This window comes from Echinops telfairi, unplaced genomic scaffold (genome assembly GCF_000313985.2).
Source record: "Echinops telfairi isolate 266 unplaced genomic scaffold, ASM31398v2 ScPeMD7_7401;HRSCAF=8416, whole genome shotgun sequence".
Classification (NCBI taxonomy): Eukaryota; Metazoa; Chordata; class Mammalia; order Afrosoricida; family Tenrecidae; genus Echinops; species Echinops telfairi.
This window is the reverse complement of record NW_022111301.1, coordinates 3088689-3096366: the sequence shown is the minus strand read 5'-3', so window position 1 is coordinate 3096366 and position 7678 is coordinate 3088689.

The window sequence follows — 7678 nt, the reverse complement described above, 5'->3', positions numbered from 1 at the left end:
CTTGATACATTTGATGTTTGGATTGTTATAAAAGCTGTACATGATCTTAAAATGATCTTAAAAAAGAGAGAGAAAAAAAGCAGTTTTAAAGTTCTAGGAACCGATTTTCTAGTGCTTCATATATAGTATGGTATCCATTAGCTATATGATATTTGAATTAAAATAAAATTACTTTTTATTTCCTCTTTTATACTGCCCATATTTTATATTTTCTAACACTTTGGCATATAATTCACATATCATTTAATTTAGTAGTTCAATCACTTCAAGAAAAGTTGTACAATCCTGACCACAATTTTTAGATGTTCAGTTTTAGAACATTTTCTTCAACTTTCTGCTCATTGTTATTAGCTTCTCATTTCCCCCATACTGACCATACCCCTCAGAAACCATTGACTTCTATAGAGTTACCTGTCCTAAATTTCATAGAAGGAAAAACAGTAAAACACAAGTAAAAATAAAAATAAAAACCTAAGCTAAATCGAATAACATAGTAAAACAGATAAAAACCTCCATAGAAAATATTGAAACTGGAAAAATGTAAATGGATCATAAGGAAAATAAAATGATAGAGTGCTATATTTTAACCTAATTGCATCTTCAAGAATCCACTTTGCAATGCATTCCGCATGTTAGCAAGGCTAGTCACCTCCTGGTACATGGTCAGAGGAGATTCATGAGGGGCTTAATCCACTTGTTTTTCCCTTTCATTGAAAAAAACAAAACAAAACGGAAACAACTTTTAAATGACCCTCATTTTAATTGTTCAATAGCTACATGTGGCTAATGGCTACCATACTGTCCGTACAGATAGAGATTATTTTTATCATCCGAGTGAATTCTACTGCAGGGCACTCTTGCATATGAATGGCGATATACAACAATTTTTTTTTCAAAATACACTACAATAAGTGCCATTGTTTTGTTTGTTTTTTTTAATATAGTGTATTTCATTTATTTAGAAAAGAAATGCAAGCTACTTCTCAAAAGGTTTAATGATCTTTGTAATCATCCAACTACCCTGACATGATCAATCAGTTACTTTACAGCTAACATAAGAAATATGATTCATCTCATGACAGTCTTTAGAGTGGAGTTGATTCTAATGCACGACTGCCCCATGCGTTACAGACTAGACATGCGCCATGTGAATTTTTTTACCTATAATGTTGATGGCAAGAACCTCTGCCGTGCTGTGGAATAGACATTCTATTGCTCACCTCGAGGTTGGTAATTCAAAGCTCCTCGACGTAACTTTCACTCAGGAGAAAAATTAGCTATCTGCTCCCTTGACAATTTATCGTCCCTATATCATAAGGTGATAATGAGTTGGAAATGGTTTGATGGCAAAACAAATCTTCATAAAGCAGTTCTCTAGGCTTCTCTTGTGCAGATGTGTTGGGTGTGATTTAAGCCACCAACCTTTCCCACCAAACTACTTATACCACACATGCTTGGTGCTAAATAAATATTTGTTGAATGCAGAAATTCATAAACGGTCAAATATTTATTGTGTGTTTGAATAGCTTGTTTTCCAGTGATGAAAGATAAAAATTATTCTATCAAGAACAAATACTAATCTAGTTCAGAAAAACACAAATTAGCATTAAGCAAGAAAAAACATACCAGGTGGATGTATGGATTTTGAGATAATACAGAGAATATATAGACAAGCAAGTTTTCAATGTTGGTAATAATGGACATAGAAGTGTTTATTTTGGAGGGGGAGGGTTCTGGTAGGAAAGAACTGTGACAAATTCTGTAGAATAATAGATTGAAGAAAGGGGTTTTGTTTTGTTTTGTTTTTGTTTTATAAACAACCTTTTTAATGAAAGAACAGCAACATTTTTGGAGTTGAGGGTAGGTTGATGTATTCTGAGAGGACAGAGTATTTTGGGAGTCCTCGGCTGAGTAGAGGATTCACTTGGTAAAGTTGGAAAGCGGAGGATTGCTCTGCATCAAGTCGGATAATTAAAGGACGGTAAATTTAGACATTCTAAGGAATGCAATGGTTTCTCTGAAAATTTGGAGATGACACAGTTTTTTAGGATGGTGACTGGTTTCTCTTTGAAATTACATAACTCTGCCATGACATTAATGCACAGTCACCCTTTCGCAGAGTGAAAGTGCTCCTGGTGGATTCCAGCTGCGTCATCTTTCTGTGAGCAGTCTGCATCCTGCCCATTGCACAACTACACATCCTTGAAATGACACAGAAAATATAGGCCTGGGGCCTAAAGTTTGGCCTTGCTTCCCAAAAAGGAGGAGAGAAGGTATAAGAACTAAGGACAACACGGTGCCACCCCCAATCTCTCCCCACAAAGAACCAGTAATAGTTGTTATACAAAGGTGCATAAAAAGTAATCTAGTGATACAGTAGAACTGTCTCATCCCGAGGAAGGTGCTTATTTCATTGCACACATGACCCAAATGGCTCTAGCCTTTGTTTCACGGGTTCTGATGACCGTTTGTGAATTTTAAATATGTCCCATTTACAAAATCACCAATCATCTTGCTGCAAACAATAGGAAAGAGCTGTTTCTAAGAATGTCGAGCATTTTCTCTTATTTTCTGTACAGAGCCATCTTGATCTTTCCTTTCACCCACGACAGTAACCAGTGAAACTATTGTCCCCAATGCATAGCATGGTTCTGCATAGTGACGATAATGGAAGATAACTTAGAATGGGCAGCTAAAATGGAGTTTTATGTCACATAGGTTTATGAAGAGAAAGCTTTTTAACTAATTTATTTACTTTCATGTATTCAAAATTATATTCAGTCTCTCCATTGACAGCAAGGTGTTATATAAAAAAGTAATAGTTTGAGAATTATGGGAAAATAGTCTTCACCCTTTCTCATATCTTTCTTGAAACGATTGGCCTTATTTTTAAATATATATTATTTTTATTGAGAATTTGTATCTAAATTAAAATTTTCCAATAATGAAAATGAAATGTATGTCTCCATTCTACTCAAGACTCCTCACTTTCTTTCCAAGAGGCAACTGCCATGATTGGAGCTGTGTGTGTGTGTGTGTGTGTGTGTGTGTGTTCATCCTGACAAACAGAGTCAGCACTCATTCAAGCTTTCTCTCTCTTTCTTCCACTGTGTGTATAATGATGCTATAGACGTAATAATGACAAAACACGATTCCCATTGACACTGATATTAAAGGTATTCTAAAGTACAGATGGATTGAGCTGCTTGTTATTTATTCAGCTATTTAGGTAAATCTTAGTTATTTCCAAATGAAAATATCTGTAACAATGAATACCTTATTAATATGTATATATATATGTACACACACACATATACCCCTCTCTTTCTCTCTCTCTCTCTCTCTGTGTGTATATATATATATATATACACATACATACATATATATATATATGCATACATAACTATAGATTGCATTCTGGCTATGTAAATTTTCAAAAGACATGCATTTTAAACTTTGGTAGATATTTTCAATTGATCCTTCAAAGAGGATATGTCTTTATGCTGCTCTCTCAAAAGAAAATGAGAACAAATCTCAAAGAAAAGGGAGAAAATTATCTTCATTATGCCCATCTTTCATTTTTCTTGAGCATACTTCTAAAATAATGCATAACTTGGTCTATTAATTGGGTCATTTTTAAAAGATATTTAATTTGATCAGCTCAATGACACTAGCTGGGTTGGTCATTTCAGATGTGATGAGTATTACTGCATGATACTTTTTTATAAGCTGTCTACGCTATTTCAAAGGGAAACGATCATAAATGATGAGTCATTTTTTTCCTTCCAAAATGAACTTTTGCTATCTCTTTTGAAACATATCATCTTAATTACAAAACTTTAAAAGCACACGTCTTTTCATTTAAATCTGAAAATGTTATTATTTACTAAATTGGGTTGTACAGACTTCTTTAAAATTGCTATCATAAAATCCATCTATTATAGCTAATTTTGGTTGGTTCTGGGATCTAGCATGGAATTACATAATCTTAATTCAACAGTTTGACAAACAAAAGAAGTGCAAGCTGTCCTAGCCTTAGAATTCAAGTGAAATTGAGCAACACATAGGAGCTCTCATGATTACTAGAAAATAATTTTCTTGTTACAATTCCTATTAGATAGCTGGATAAGATACTAACATTCTTGGCTGAGTGTTGCAATGTTCTAAAGACAATACAGCGATACAAAAATATACTTGAATGATAATTTTTCATCTATATTTAAGAATTTGAATCTTTTAACCTATATTTAAGAATTCATCAAAAAGGCTCATAGAGCCCTTAACCAATAATTCTAGATAATGGTAAGCACATATTCAAAAGGTTATATAATAAATTCCAAGTTGCAAGTGTACTGTTTTTAGTTTGATTTTAAATCTTAATCTTTCAGGTATAAATCTATAGCCATACTTTACAATAATTATTGCCAAATACATCATTAGCCATACACATATAAGATACCAGCTCACAAGATAACTATAGCATGCACATATACAATAATAAACTTATAGAGAATAATTATCAGTTTGTTATATCCAACCAAACCATGTAATGCTTGTGTTAGTATTATAAGCAAAACAAAACCTTTGACCTCAAACCACTTCTGACTCATAGCGACGCTGTAGAGCAAAGGAAAACGGTCCAATAGGGTTCCTAAGATTGTAAACCTTTCCAAGACAGGCTGTCACACATTTCTCTTACAGACCCAGTGAGTGACAGGTTCAAATCACTATCAGTTTGGTTAGCAACTGAGCATGAATCTACTGCACCATCAGGGTCCAACTGAATTAGGATTTGTTTCCATCTGAATGCGAAGGAGAGCTATTCTTTCCATCATTTTATTTTCTATGTATTCATGCATGCACATGTGTTGAAATACCTATGTATGTGAATTGGTGTGTCTATGTATGTATATCTAGCTACACGGCATATCCACTTCAACAGATGTGGATACAATTCTTGGTTCAGTTTTATATATGTTGCAAGATTCATTTGATGTGGTTTCCCAGAGATAAGGAATGGTCAAAGAAGATTGGAAATGAGGGTTTTCCTTATTTCCATGATATTCTCCCTCCCCTCTTCTGTCTGGTCTGTTTATGGCAAAACGTTTCTCAAAATGCAATCTTCTACCGAGCAGATTATAGAGACCTCTAGTGGTACAAAGTGTAAGTGGTTTCTCAGGCCCCTAACAGCCAAGCTTTCCATCATTTATTCATTTGAACCGCAAAAGGATAACCAAAATTCATTGCAAATATACTTAATACTTCTTAGCTTAATCAAAATTATCTAATTAAAAATATAAGTGTTCAATATAAAATCACGCTAATCAAAATTAAACTACACATTTGTTATTCAGTGCAATTGCTAAGGTTTAGAAAAGCAACAATTAATGAACTAAAGTAGTTATATTTAAGCTCTTTTGAAAAGTCCAACAGTTGATTAAGTCACTTTATATCACTTTAGAACTTCTATTGTCTTTACTTTATCAACGTCAAAAATTATGCTTCTGGTAGGATTCAATACTTATGTGCCCACAGTCTTTGGCAGTGATTCATGCATATTTTAAAGTTGTGAAATGTTAACACTTTCATTATTATACTACGAAAGTTTTAATACTTTTAAAACTAAATATTCTAATGTGTCTATTTCATGTCAGAAGAAAATATCTAAATAAAACGCACAGTAATGTTCCTTTAGTACTTGATGTTTTAAATTAGATTTCCTTACATAAATTACCTGTAGCCACGGGCTAGTCTTCCTAGGCCAACTGTTTGCATACTTTATTTTAAGCTTTTATTTTTATCCCCTTCATTGCAGATTATAGCTTTTTATTGTTCTCCCTTTTCCATTCCTTAAGCTTAAATTGGCTCCAAATAAAGTTTTGATGATTTAACTAACATTTGCAAAACAAATTCAAAGGAAATTCCAAGAACCATTCCCAAACGTCAGGAGACAATATTCACCACTACTTCTAAATGAGTCAAAATACATATTTTGAGGAAATGGAAAGATTTAGGTTTACAGTTGTATAGCTCAGAATCTATATAAGTCACTTAATCAGAATGGTAGAACCACAATGCAATCAGTAATCATATCAAGAATGAGACAATAGCATGTATGTGTAAGATAATCCCAAAAGAAACGATAAACTTAATTCCAAAGCAAAATGGGCAAAATACATATTCTGGTAAAACTACCCAGTTCTCAAAGGAGCAGTTAGTATAGGTTCATTCGGACTGCCCTGGATCACTTATAACTATGAACTTTTCTACACATGGGATGCACTGCAGGTCTAATATCAAATACACTGAAAACACATCTTATGAATGAATGTAAAGATCCCACCTTTAGGGGAGGGAGATGTTTGGTTCAGGAAAAGACCCAGGGATACTTACTGTAGAGATGATGGTAGTGGAGTTTGTGGCAGGTGACTCTTCAAGAAACTCGGTTTCTATCGATACTGTATTTACTTAGGGCTTTTCCAGCTTTTGGCACACACCAAAGGTATTCACAAACATTCTCTCTGAAAATCCTTCATATTCCCTTGACATGCCCAGGCCTACAAAGCATCCTTCTGAGAGACAGACAGAGAGAGAGAGAGAGAGAGAGAGAGAGAGAGACCTTGTATGCAGTTAGGATGAACCACTCCCTCTTCCAGGGTCCTTTACAGTAAAGCACAGGAGGCAACAGCATGGGCTCTCTATTCTAAAAGGCAGGCAGGAGGAAGGCAGGCCACCAGGACAGAGCTGGGATCAGCTGTCCCTGAGCAGACAAGCCTGACACTGTCGGGGTTATTCCACTCCACCCTCTCTCAATCCGAGGACTGCAGGGTCCCACGCTTGTGTTACGCACATGGTCCAAGACTCCTCTGCCTCCCACGAACGTGACACATCCCAGGAGGGCTCGGCTGCGCGGCCAGAGCCAGGAGACGCCGTCGCCCGCGGCTGCCATCTATCGGCCAAGAAGCGCTCGGGTAGCCTCGGGCCCATCATGTCTGCTGCAGCTTGGCTCGCCCGGGTGGCGCGACCATAAACAAGTGCACGGGACGGGGCCCGGCGTCTCTCACCGATCCGAGGCTGCAGAGCCCCCGGCGGCGGTTCGGTCCTCCCTTCAATGCCCGGGAGGCAAGAAGCGACTTTCTCTGAGTTTTTAGAGCCACGGAGCCACCGGGACTCGCTCCGGGCTAGAACAACGCTTTTCCAGTCCCCAGAGCCCCAAAGGATGTTGGACATACAGAATTCCAAATAAGGACGCTCGTGCTTTGCACCAGGGACAGCGATCCAGAGAAGCCCCTGGTGATGTTCTGCGAACGCAGAGAGCGGTGACATGGGCCAGAAGATGCGGGAGCCAACCCGATAGTCACTAAGGGCCACGGGAGCAACGGCGGGCGCAGAGCGGGGGCAGCGGCCGCGGGATCGGAGCGCGGTGGTCGCCGCGACGCGGGAGGTGGGAGGCGGGGGGGGCGGAGGAAAGCGCAGGAGCCGCAGCCACCGCCGCCGCCGCCGCGGGAGCAGCCAAGGGGCCCGGTGCCCCCTTCGCTCGCCCCCTCACTACCATGTACAGTGTGCGCTGCAAGAAGAAGGCTGGCGAGGCCCGTCCAGCCCGCGCCCCGCTCGCGCTGGCTCGTCCCCGGGCGTGCGCCGCTGACCGGGGGGGAATGTGGTGAAGACTGCGCGCAGG